At 42.3% G+C, this 12,725-nt stretch overlaps 1 protein-coding gene across 4 annotated transcripts in view; it reads right to left on the bottom strand.

Moving 5' to 3' along the window:
• LOC129820696 (unconventional myosin-XVI-like) overlaps nucleotides 1-12,725 on the bottom strand; it is a 132,919-nt gene that overhangs the window by 61,413 nt on the left and 58,781 nt on the right. Inside the window, exon 9 of one of the 4 annotated variants that reach the window (XM_055877558.1) lies at nucleotides 8,406-12,433. The exons of the other annotated variants lie outside the window; for them this stretch is intronic. The gene's annotated coding sequence lies outside the window, so the exon portion shown is untranslated. Of the gene's footprint in view, nucleotides 1-8,405; nucleotides 12,434-12,725 lie in introns of those variants that run through there. 4 annotated transcript variants of the gene reach the window in all.

The raw sequence follows: 12,725 nt of genomic DNA, 5'->3' as shown, positions 1-12,725 counted from the left end.
AAGATGAGTTAGAGAACCACTAAGGCTCTTCCTAGAGTTGAGCTATAGGGGGAGAAGTGTCTTGGTCAGGGATGTGACCAAGAAACTGGTGGTCACTCTGACAGAGCTCCAGAGCTCCACTGTGAAGATGGGAGAACCTTCCAGAAAGACAACCATCTCTGCAGCACTCCACCAATCAGCCCTTTATGGTAGATGGAAGCCACTCCTCAGTATGAGGCAAATGACAGCCACTAGGAGTTTGCCAAAAGGACTCTCAGACCATGAGAAACAAGATTATCTGGTGTGATGAAATCAAGATTGAACTATTTGGCCTGAATGCCAAGTGTCACGTTTGTTTAACACTTTTTTGGTTACTACATGAGTCCATATGTGTTATTTCATAGTTTTGATGTCTTCACTATTATCATACAATGTAGAAAATAGTCAAAATAAAGAAAAACCCTTGAATAAGTAGGTGTGTCCAAACTTTTGACTGGTACTGTATATAAATTACATTCAAATATTTTTTAAATATATTTTCCTTTATTATTTTCTAATAGCCCTACCACCCCTCCCCTAATTGGAGTAAACTAATGAACAACAACACTTAGGCTTCTACTTCCAGCTTATCAATATTATATACATTTGACAGACACAATCTATTTTACAATAGTTACATTTTGTTTGTTTTTACTCCAATCCTTCTGCTACCCTCAACCCCGCTCAGATATTTTTGAAGACCATCCTGTTTCATTTCTATTTGCCAAATATTTGTTAACTGTGCTGTTTCACAAAACTTCTGATCCTATATACATTTTACAGACACAGTATATTTTACATTAGTTATCTTGTTGTTATTATTCCCACTCTTCAGCTCCATCTATCTCTTAACACCATCCATATTGGATTTATATTTGTAATATATTTTTCAACTGTCCTGTGATGTTTCACAAAAGTTCTGAACCTTTCGTTTCTCATAGTTTCTACAGATTGTAAATGAAAGATAACATTTTTGCTATAAGTATTATTATATTATTGATCGATTGACTATGACTTTTCAGATCACCCAGTAGTGCTATCTCCAGGTAAATGTTGCAATTCTTTAGCCATTTCTGGACTTGAGACCAAAAACAAGCTTCATATGGACAGTACCAAAACAAATGATGTAATGATTCTGTCTCTTCACAGCAAAATCTGCAGAGCTGGAATGGCTGTATCCCGCATATACAGTATATAACATTCTATTGATTGCAAGAATTGTGTATAATAATTTATAATTTTTAATAATAACGTTTTGAATCCGGAGTCGTTTTGTATATTAGTTCATAAACCATGTGCCACAAATCTCTTCTAAACTATTTTGCAATCTAAATGGCACGGCTGTACATTTTTTGGTCCTTAAATGAAACTGGTATACATTTTTATTCATCACAATTTTCTTTAACCAATGTTGTTCCCACAGACAAGTTCCTTACTTTTTCCCCCTTCCATTTTTAGGGGCAGACTTGGTTCTCAGCTTCTCTGTTGGATGTTCTTGGGTGAGGGATGCCCTTGGAGCTTGTGCTTGGACCCCCCCCCCCCCCCACACACACACACACACACACACACACACACACACACACCCACACACAGCCACACACACACACACACACACACACACACACACACACACACACACACACACACACACACACACACACACACACACACACACACACACACACACACACACACACACACACACACACACACACAACACAACTGCTGCTACCAGACTCTTATTATTGTTGCTAAATACTGCACGATTCACCCCTTCCCAAAAACACGTGTAAGCAGCCGTGCATGCTTGTTTGTTTCTTTGTCTGTGCACATGTGTTTATACTCTCCATTCACCCTGACCTGTGCCAAGAGACAGTGTACAAATATGGTGATAGTATGATAATGTTATGGTAATATGATGATCATCTGGGATGAACAGTGGTAATTCACAGCTGTCAATCAAAGGTCAGGGGTGACCACCTCCCACTGGGGTCAAACAGTGGGGGAGCAAAACAGGGGGAAATCAGAAAGAACAACGTAGACCAGTACACATTAACATACCCTGGGTTTTAGAACACTGAGAGGGTATGGTGAAGAGAGCCAAATAGGGGCAGCAGGTGGCCAAGTGGCTTTAGAGCACTGAGCCAGTAACCGAAATGTTGCTGGATCGAATCCCTGAGCTGACAAGGTAAAAATCTGTTCTACCCCTGAACAAGGCAGTTAACCCACTGTTGCCTGGTAGGCCGTCATTGTAAATAAGAATTTCTTCTTAACTGACTTGCCTTTAACAAAGGTTAAATAAAAATAAAACATGTGAACAGTGTTTTTTAACCTATTTTACCAAACCGTTTAATATGTGCTTGTATCTGTATTTGGTATACCCTATGTATGTCTATTATGCTGTTAAATGTTCAAAGCACACCCGGCTGAGACAAAATAACAGAAATACGGCTATGATGTGTCTGGATGAAAATCTAGTCCGCAGTCAGGACATGTACCTACCCACACATACACAGACTCTGCGTCCTAGAGCAATAACCATAGTAACAGAAAAAACACACGAGAGAGAGCAAAAGAGAATGAGTGAGTGACCTCTAATGACCTGGATGTGTGGCCTTCCTGTTCCACACGCAGGGCTTAGGGCAGTGATTCCCACACTTACGGTCAGGACCCCATGTGTGGTCCCCTGAAATTGAAATGGGGTCCCATGAGAAAATCTGTAATCGTATTAAACAAATTCGAAGCTGTTATCTCATTTAAAATGGGAATGGTAAACAACTTTTTAGTGTCAACTAAAGACCTATTACACTATTAGAATGAGCGTTCATGTCATTATGTGTAGGGGCAGGCTGCAGGACCTACCATTTTGTGAATATGAACACACTAGGGAGTATCATTTTTCTCAGTGGGGTCCCCAGTATTTTCAATTGTCAATTTATGGTCATGTGCAGTAAAGGTTTGGGAAGATTCCAGGGAACCCAGCGGGATGGACACACACAACATGCTTCAATTCTGAGAAAGCTCTGCGTGCAACAGGACAACCATACATACAGACATGGACACACACACACAAACACACATCACAAACACATACTCATGTAAGACTGGGATTATCCTGAATTGATGTGGTCGGACAAGCTCTGATGCCTTTCAGTCCGCCTTCTCCCCTCCATCCCTCTTTCAATCATTCTCTATTTATCCCTCTCTTTATCCCTCCTTTCCTCCTTTCTGTCCCTTTCCATTCTTTATTGTGAAACAGCACTAAGTCAGACATTCCAACCATCGTTCAAAGAGCCCGCTGGTTCTAACAAAAACACGAACGCAAGCAAGCACGCACACACACACACACACACACACACACACACACACACACACACACACACACACACACACACACACACACACACACACACACACACACACACACACACACACACACACACACACACACACACACACACAGGCTGCGAGAATTGGCAGCAACACCTTCTCCACACTGACTCTTAACACAGGGGCCCCCCAGGGGTGTGTCCTCTGTCCTCTGCTGTTCACCCACGACTGCGTGGCTTTGCCAACTCCGTCATCAAGTTTGCTGAAGACACCATGGTTAAAGGCATGATAACCAACAACGACGAGTCATCGTATAGGGAGTAGGTAAGTGAACTGGCCTTGTGGTGCCAGTACAACAACCTTTTCCTCAAATCAAATAAAATCTAATCAAATTGATTTATATAGCCCTTCATACATCAGCTGATATCTCAAAGTGCTGTACAGAAACCCAGCCTAAAACCCCAAATAGCAAGCAATGCAGGTGTAGAAGCACGGTGGCTAGAAAGGCCAAAACCTAGGAAGAAACCTAGAGAGGAACCAGGCAATGAGGGGTGGCCAGTCCTCTTCTGGCTGTGCCGGGTGGAGATTATAACAGAACATGGCCAAGATGTTCAAATGTTCATAAATGACCAGCAGGGTCAAATAATAATAATCACAGTAGTTGTCGAGGGTGCAGCAAGTCAGCACTTCAGGAGTAAATGTCAGTTGGCTTTTCATAGCCGATCATTAACTTCTCTAGGATAGGGGGCAGCAAATTCACTATTGGATAAATAGCGTGCCCAATTTCAACTTCCTTCTACTCATCCCCAGAATATATGATATGCATAGTATTAGTAGATTTGGATAGAAAACAATCTGAAGTTTCTAAAACAGTTTGAATCATGTCTGTAAGTATAACGGAACTTATGTAGCAGGCAAAACCCAGAGGACTAACCATAATTATTATTATTTTTTTAAGTCACTGTCTGTTCAATGAGATTTTATTGGAATACTGGATTTCTAATCACCCTGTTTTCAGTTCCTACCGCTGCCACTGGATGTCACCACTCTTTGGAAATAGGTTGAGGTTATTCCTTTGTGCAATGAAGAAGTGAGGCCACCTGGAAACAGTGTAACGTCATGTGTACTGTTTGAGAGTTGCGCAAGACTAGAAAAGTAGCGTTAGTTTGTTGATCTCCTGTATTGAAAACAGATAGACCCGTCTTCAATTTGATCGATTATTAACGTTTACAAATACCTTAAGTTATATTACAAAAGTAGTTTGAAATGTTTTGGCAAAGTTTACAGGACATTTTTGAGATATTTTGTAGTGACTTTGCGCAAATTGGAAGCTGTTTTTTTCTGGATCAACCGCGCCAAATAAATGGACAATTTGGATATATATGGACGGAATTAATCGAACAAAAGGACCATTTGTGATGTTTATGGGACATATTGGAGTGCCAACAAAAGAATCTCGTCAAAGGTAATGCATGTTTTATATTTTATATCTGCGTTTTGAGTTGCGCCGGCAGTGTTGAAATATGCTACACTCTCTTTTTTTACTGTTGTGCTATCATCAGATAATAGCATCTTATGCTTTCACCGAAAAGCCTTTTTGAAATCTGACACAGTGGCTGGATTCACAACGAAGGTAGCTGTAATTTGGTATCTTACATGTGTGATTTAATGAAAGTTTGATTTTATATCATTTTTTTTTAATTTGGCGTTCTACATTTTCCCTGGCTATTGGCCAAGTGTGACGGTAGCCTCCCACATATCTTAGAGAAGTTAACTTCTCTAGGGTAGGGGGCAGCATTCGGAATTTTGGATGAAATGCATGCCCAAATTAAACTGCCTGCATCTCGGGCCCGGAATATATGATATGCATACAACTGGTAGATTTGGATAGAAAACACTCTAAAGTTTCCAAAACTGTTAACATAGTGTCGGTGAGTATAACAGAACTGATTTGGCAGGCAAAAACCTGAGAAAAATCCATTCAGGAAGTAGTTTTTTTGGGGTTTTGTAGTTTTCTATTCAATGCCAATACAGTATCCATTAACTTAGGACTCAAAATGCAGTTTCTATGCCTTCCACTAGATGTCTACAGTCTTCAGAAAATGTTTCAGGCTTGTATTCTGAAAAATGAAGAAGTAAGAGCAGTCTGAATGAGTGGACCCTGCCGTGTCACAGAGCTTTTTCCTGCGCAAGACCGAGAGAGTGCGTTTCTTGTTTAAATTTTATATTGATGACGTTATTGTCCGGTTGAAATATTATTGATTATTTCGGCTAAAAACAACCTGAGGTTTGAATATAAACATCGTTTGACATGTTTCTATGAACTTTACGGATACAATTTGGATTTTTTTGTCTTTCCGTTTTTACTTTGTTTGAGCCTGTGGATTACTGAAGAAAACGCGTGAACAAAACGGAGGTTTTTGGGTATAAAGAGACTTTATCGAACAAAAATAACATTTATTGAGTAAATGAATGTCTGCTGAATGCAACCATATGTAGATCAAAGGTAAGGGATTAATTGTATCTCTATTTCTAAATTTCATTTATTGAGTAAATGAATGTCTGCTGAATACAACCATATGTAGATCAAAGGTAAGGGATTAATTGTATCTCTATTTCTAAATTGTGTAACTATTCTACCTGGCTGGCTACTGTTTGTAATGATTTGATTTCTCTATGTTCTCATAATCGTAATGTATGCTTTCGTCGTAAAGCATTTTAAAAATCTGACACCGTGGTTGGATTCACAAGCAGTTAATCTTTAAACCTATGTAAAATACGTTTTGTTTTCTGAATTTTTATAATGAGTATTTCTGTATTTGAATTTGGCGCCCAGCAGTTTCACTGGCTGCTGTAGAGGTAGGACGCTACCGTCTCACGTGCCCAATAGAGGTTAAGAGTATCTCTACCACTCCTGCTGACTCTAGAGAGTTGAAAACAGCAGGTCTGGGACAGAGAGCACGTCCGGTGAACAGGTCAGGGTTCCATAGCCGCAGGCAGAACAGTTGAAACTAGAGCAGCAGCACAGCCAGGTGGACTGGGGACAGCAAAGAGTCATCATGCCAGGTACTCAACATCAGCAAAACAAAGAAGTTGATTGTTGACTTCAGGAAGCTAGAGGGAACATGCCCTGATCCACATCAACTGGACTGCAGTAGAGAGAGTCTGCAGTTTTAAGTTCCTCAGCGTCCACATCACCGAGGACTTGACATGGACCAACAACAACACCACTCTTGTCAAGAGGGCGCAACAGAGCTTCTACCTCCTAAGGCGGCTGAAGAAATTCAGTATGCCACCCCGGGCCGTATCCAAATAGTACTGCTGCACCATCGAGAGCGTCCTGACCAGTTGCATCACGGCCTGGTACGGGAATTGCTCCATCCATGACCGCAAGGCCCTCCAGCGGAGGGTGAAGATGGCCCAGTACAGAACATCACTGGGACCGTGCTCCCAACAGTCCAGGACATCTACTCGAAACAGTGCCTGGGAAGGCCTGCAGCATCGTCAAGGACCCACATTCCAGCCATGAACTGTCTGTATCCTTACTGTCAGGCAGAGAGTATCGGAGAATGAGGTCTGTGCCAACAGGCTCAGAGACAATTTCTATCTACAGGCCATCAGACTGCTGAACACTCACTTGAACTGGACTGACCACCTGTTCTGATTCTCAACACCTTTGCTCACGCACACACACACACACACACACACACACACACACACACACACACACACACACACACACACACACACACACACACACACACACACACACACACACACACACACACACACACACACACACACACACACACACACACACACTGCTGCTGACACCACACCTGCTGCTACCAGACTTATTATGATTGCTAAATACTCCACAATTTAACACTTGCCCCCCAACCCTTCTTCCCCAAAACATGTGTAGATATTGGACTATAAATTGTGCCTTCCTTTGTTATACTTATGCTAAAATGTTTATTCTATTGAGCCATTTACTTTATATTCATATTCTTATATTTTATTACTTCTTAATGCATTTACATTTGAGAACGAACCTGCAAGTAAGCATTTCATTGGATGGTGTATACCATGTGTATCCTGTACATACGACTAATAAAACGTGAAACTTTAAAACATTCACAAACACACCACCCATTCCAGTACCCTTTGAATGCCCCGTAATCCTTTTCCAATCTCCCTCTGGCATTGTGGCACAATTGGGCCCCTTGCCATTTACTCTACCGAACTGGCCAATGGGAGAAAACAAACAAACAATCATGTGTTTCCTAATGAGATCAAATTCCCGTCAGCGCAGAGCACCATTGTCTACACACACTTAACTAATGCCCGCCTGTATATTAATAATTAAAAGCTATCCTCTTCCCTCTCCTTCCCATTCAATCCTTCTTCTTTCGCCTGCTCTTCTGATCTGCTTACACATTCCAATCTGTGTTTGGAATGTGACTAATATAAAGGGGTTCTGGGTCACAGAGTCTTTCCGGGTTCTATCCAGAGGCTTGATTAGATAGAGAATGACGTCACTTCAAAGTCCCTATTGAGTTTCCCCCACCAGTTAACTTATCATAAGAATAACGATAAGTTCCCAAGGTTTGAAATGAAGGGCTTTTTCAGGGCAATGCTGAATGCGTCTTTTGTTGTGTTGTTATAGGAGGAGAGGGACAACAGGTGCACAGGGATATCCACAGGGATATAGGACTTTAGTTACTTTAATCTACAACTATGGTACCGCTGCGTACTATCTCTGGTACATTTTTATGTTGAATGGAGATGTATGATTTCATGATCCTGGGAACAATGCTAGGTTGTCTTCTGAGATAGAGTGTACTGTATGACTCAATTCTCAACCCTGACGTATTTTTCCAAAGTCGCCCTACAATCATTGCGCTCATTTGCATCATCAAACTAAAATTTTTCTGATCCTGAAACAGAAATCAAGGGTTATTGAAGAGACAGAAATATAGGTCAAGGATCTCCATATCACATTAAGAAATATTGGAATTACAAGTAATTCTTTAGAATTAAATAATCCACGCAGATCCCTTCAACAATTGTTTTAATCACAGTCAAAGATACACATTAAAATAAGATATAAGAAAAAGGTGCCATGGTTACAGGATAGACACAGTTGAATTCAGAAGTTTACCGACACTTAGGTTGGAGTCATTAAAACTCGTTTTTCAACCACTCCACAAATTTCTTGTGAACAAACTATAGTTTTTGCAAATCGGTTAGGACATCTACTTAGTGCATGACACCAGTAATTTTTCCAACAATTGTTTACAGACAGACTATTTCACTTATAATTCACTGTATCACAATTCCAGTGGGTCAGAGGTTTACATACACTATGTAGACTGTGCCTTTAAACAGCTTGGAAAATTCCAGAAAAGGATGTCATGGCTTTAGACGCTTCTGATAGGCTAATTGACATCATTTAAGTCAATTGGAGGTATGCCTGTGGATGCATTTCAAGGGCTACCTTCAAACTCAGTGTCTTGTTTGCTTGACATCATGGGAAAATCAAAAGAAATAGCCAAGACATAAGACAAAAATTGTAGACCTCCACAAGTCTGCTTCATCCTTGGGAGCAATTTCCTAAAGCCTGAAGGTACCACGTTCATCTGTACAAACAACATTACGCAAGTATAAACACCATGGGACCACGCAGCCATCATACCGCTCAGGAAAGAGATGCGTTCTGTCTCCTAGACCTGGATGTACTTTGTGGCGAAAAGTGCAAATCAATCCCAGAACAACAGCAAAGGACCTTGTGAAGATGCTGGAGGAAACAGGTACAAAAGTATCTATATTTACAGTAAAACGAGTCCTATATCGACATAACCTGAAAGGCCGCTCAGCAAGGAAGAAGCCACTGCTCCTACAGCCATAAAAAAGCCAGACTAGGGTTTGCAACTACACATGAAGAAATTTCCACTGGTCTGATGAAACAAAAATAGAACTGTTGGCCATAATGACCATCGTTATGTTTGGAGGAAAAAGGGGGAGGCTTGAAAGCCGAAGAACACCATCCCAACCGTGAAGCACGGGGATGGCAGCATCATGTTGTGGGGGTCCTTTGCTGCAGGAGGGACTGGTGCACTTCACAAAATAGATGGCATTATGAGGTAGGAAAATTATATGGATATATTGAAGACATCAGTCAGGAAGTTAAAGCTTGGTCGTAAATGGGTCTTCGAAATGGACAATGAACCCCAAACATACTTCCAAAGTTGTGGCAAAATGGCTTAAGGACAACAAAGTAAAGGTATGGGAGTGGTCATCACAAAGCCCCGACCTCAATCCTCTAGAAAATTTGTGGGCAGAATTGAAAAGGCGTGTGCGAGCAAGGAGGCCTACAAACCTGACTCAGTTACACCAGCTCTTTCAGGAGGAATGGACCAAAATTCCCCCAGCTTATTGTGGGAAACTTGTGGAAGGCTACCCGAAACGTTTGACCCAAGTTAAACAATTTAACCTCTGGATGCTAGGGGTCAGATTTTTTATTTAAAAAAAAAAATTACATTCCCAAGGTAAACAGACTATTTCTCAGGTCCAGATCGTAGAATATGCATATAATTTACAGATTAGGATAGAAAACACTCCAACGTTTCCAAAACTTTTAAAATATTGTCTGTGATTATAACAAAACTGATTCTGCAGACGAAAACCTGAGAAAATCTAACCCAGAAGTGATTTTTTAAATTTTTATCTGTGTTTCCTGGCCCGTCTTTCTTCCATTTAAAGGGGGTATCAACCAGATTCCTTTTCCAATGGCTTCCTCAGGCTGTGACCTGGCTTTAGACATAGTTTTAGGCTTTTATTTTGAAAAATGAGCAAGAATTTTCAAAACTAGTCAGGTGTCCTCTGATTAGTTACTGGTGCGCGAGAGGGGTAGCTCTCCATTTTCGTTTTCTCTCTTATTGAATAGGTTACGGTCCGCAGAGAAGGGGGTTAATAGGGGCCTGTCCGGCCCGCCTTTCCTGTAGTCCACGATCAGCTCCTTTGTCTTGCTCACATTAAGCGAGATGTTGTTGTCCTGGCACCACACTGCCAGTCCTCTGACCTCCTCCCTATAGGCTGTCTCATTGTTGTCGGTGGTCAGGCCTACCACTGTTGTGTAGTCAGCAAACTTAATAATGGTGTTGGAGTTGTGTTTGGTCACGCAGTTGTTGGTGAACAGGGAGTACAGGAGGGGACTAAGTACATACCCCTCAGTGTGGCATGGCAGACGTGTTGTTGCCTACCCTTACCAGATGGGGGCGGCCCGTCAGGAAGTCCAGGATCCAGTTTCAGAGGGAGGTGTTTAGTCACAAGATCCTTAGCTGAGTGATGAGCTTCGTGGGCACTATGGTGTTGAACACTGAGCTGTAGTCAATGAACAGCATTCTCGCATAGGTGTTCCTTTTGTCCAGGTGGGAAAGGACAGTGTGGAGTGCGACCCCTCCTGTCTCAGCCTCCAGTATTTATGCTGCAGTAGTTTGTGTCGGGGGGCTAGGGTCAGTCTGTTATATCTGGAGTATTTCTCCTGTCTTATCCGGTGTCCTGTGTGAATTTAAGTATGCTCTCTCTAATTCTCTCTTTCTCTCTTTCTTTCTTTCTTTCTTTCTCTCTCTCGGAGGACCTGAGCCCTAGGACCATGCCTCAGGACTACCTGGCATGATGACTCCTTGCTGTTCCCAGTCCACCTGGCCGTGCTGCTGCTCCAGTTTCAACGGTTCTGCCTGCGGCTATGGAACCCTGACCTGTTCACCGGACGTGCTACCTGTCCCAGACCTGCTGTATTCAACTCTCTAGAGACAGCAGGAGCGGTAGAGATACTCTCAATGATCGGCTATGAAAAGCCAACTGACATTTACTCCTGAGGTGCTGACTCGTTGCACCCTCGACAACTACTGTGATTATTATTATTTGACCATTGGGTCATTTATGAACATTTGAACATCTTGGCCATGTTCTGTTATAATCTCCACCCGGCACAGCCAGAAGAGGACTGGCCACCCCTTAGCCTGGTTCCTCTCTAGGTTTCTTCCTAGGTTTTGGATTTTCTAGGGAGTTTTTCGGGGTTTGTTTGGGGTTTTAGGCTAGGTTTCTGTACAGCACTTTGATATATCAACTGATGTAAGAAGGGCTATATAAATACATTTAATTTTATTTGAATTTGATTTGATTGAGATTGCGTCATCTGTGGACCTGTTGGGGCGGTGTGCGAATTGAAATGCGTCTAGGGTATCCGGGAGGATGCTGTTGATGTGAGCCATGACCAGCCTTTCAATGCACTTCATGGCTACAGATGTGAGTGCTACGGGGAGGTGATCATTTAGGCAGGTTACCTTCGCTTCCTTGGGCACAGGGACTATGGTGGTCTGCTCGAAACATGTAGGTATTACAGACTCAGTCAGGGAGAGGTTGAAAATGTCAATGAAGACACTTGCAAGTTGGTCCGAGCATGCTTTTAGTACACGTCTTGGTAATCCATCTGGCCCTGCTGCTTTGTGAATGTTGACCTGTTTAAAGGTCTTGCTCACAACGGCTACTGAGAAAGTTATCACACAGTCATCCAGAACAGCTGGTGCTCTCGTGCATGCTTCAGTGTTGCTTGCTTCGAAGCGAGCATACAAGTTATTTAGCTTGTCTGGTAGGCTCGCGCCACTGAGCAGCTTGCATCTGGGTTTCCCTTTGCAGTCCGTAATAGTTTTCAAGCCTTGCCACATCCGACGAGCGTCAGAGCCAGTGTAGTAGGATTCAATCTTAATCCTGTATTAACGCTTTGCTTGTTTGATGGTTCATCTGTGGGCATTGCATGATATCTTATAGTCGTCTGGATTAGTGTCCCTCTCCTTGAAAGCGGCAGCTCTGTCCTTTAGCTTGATGCGGATGTGGCCTGTAATCCATGGCTTCTGGTTGGGATATGTACGTCCGGTCACTGTGGGGACCACGTCGTCGATGCACTTATTGATGAAGCTGATGACTGAGGTGGTATACTCCTTACTGCCGTTGGATGAATCCCAGAACGTATTCCAGTCTGTGCTAGCAAAACAGTCCTGTAGCGTAGCATCCACGTCATCTGAGTGGAGAAAAAACTGCATCTGTCTTTCATTTGAGAAGATTACTGACATGGACATGAATTTACACCCACCTTTAGCACACTTTTGTGAATAAGTGTGTATGTGTTTGTCTGTGCTTGTAAGTGTGTGTGTGTGTGTGTGTGCTTGTGTGTGTGTCTGTGTGTGTGTGTGTGTGTGTTGCATGCATAGCATGTGTGTGTGTCGTACAAGGACAACCTCCAAGGGCATCCCTCAGCCAAGGATGTCCGACAGAGAAGCTGAGAACCAAGGTTTGCACTCAAACGTGATTAA

The sequence above is a fragment of the Salvelinus fontinalis genome, chromosome 23 (assembly GCF_029448725.1).
Source record: "Salvelinus fontinalis isolate EN_2023a chromosome 23, ASM2944872v1, whole genome shotgun sequence".
NCBI classification, from domain to species: domain Eukaryota; kingdom Metazoa; phylum Chordata; class Actinopteri; order Salmoniformes; family Salmonidae; genus Salvelinus; species Salvelinus fontinalis.
The sequence above is the reverse complement of the archived record's forward strand: the minus strand, read 5'-3'. Positions and strand labels throughout refer to the sequence as shown.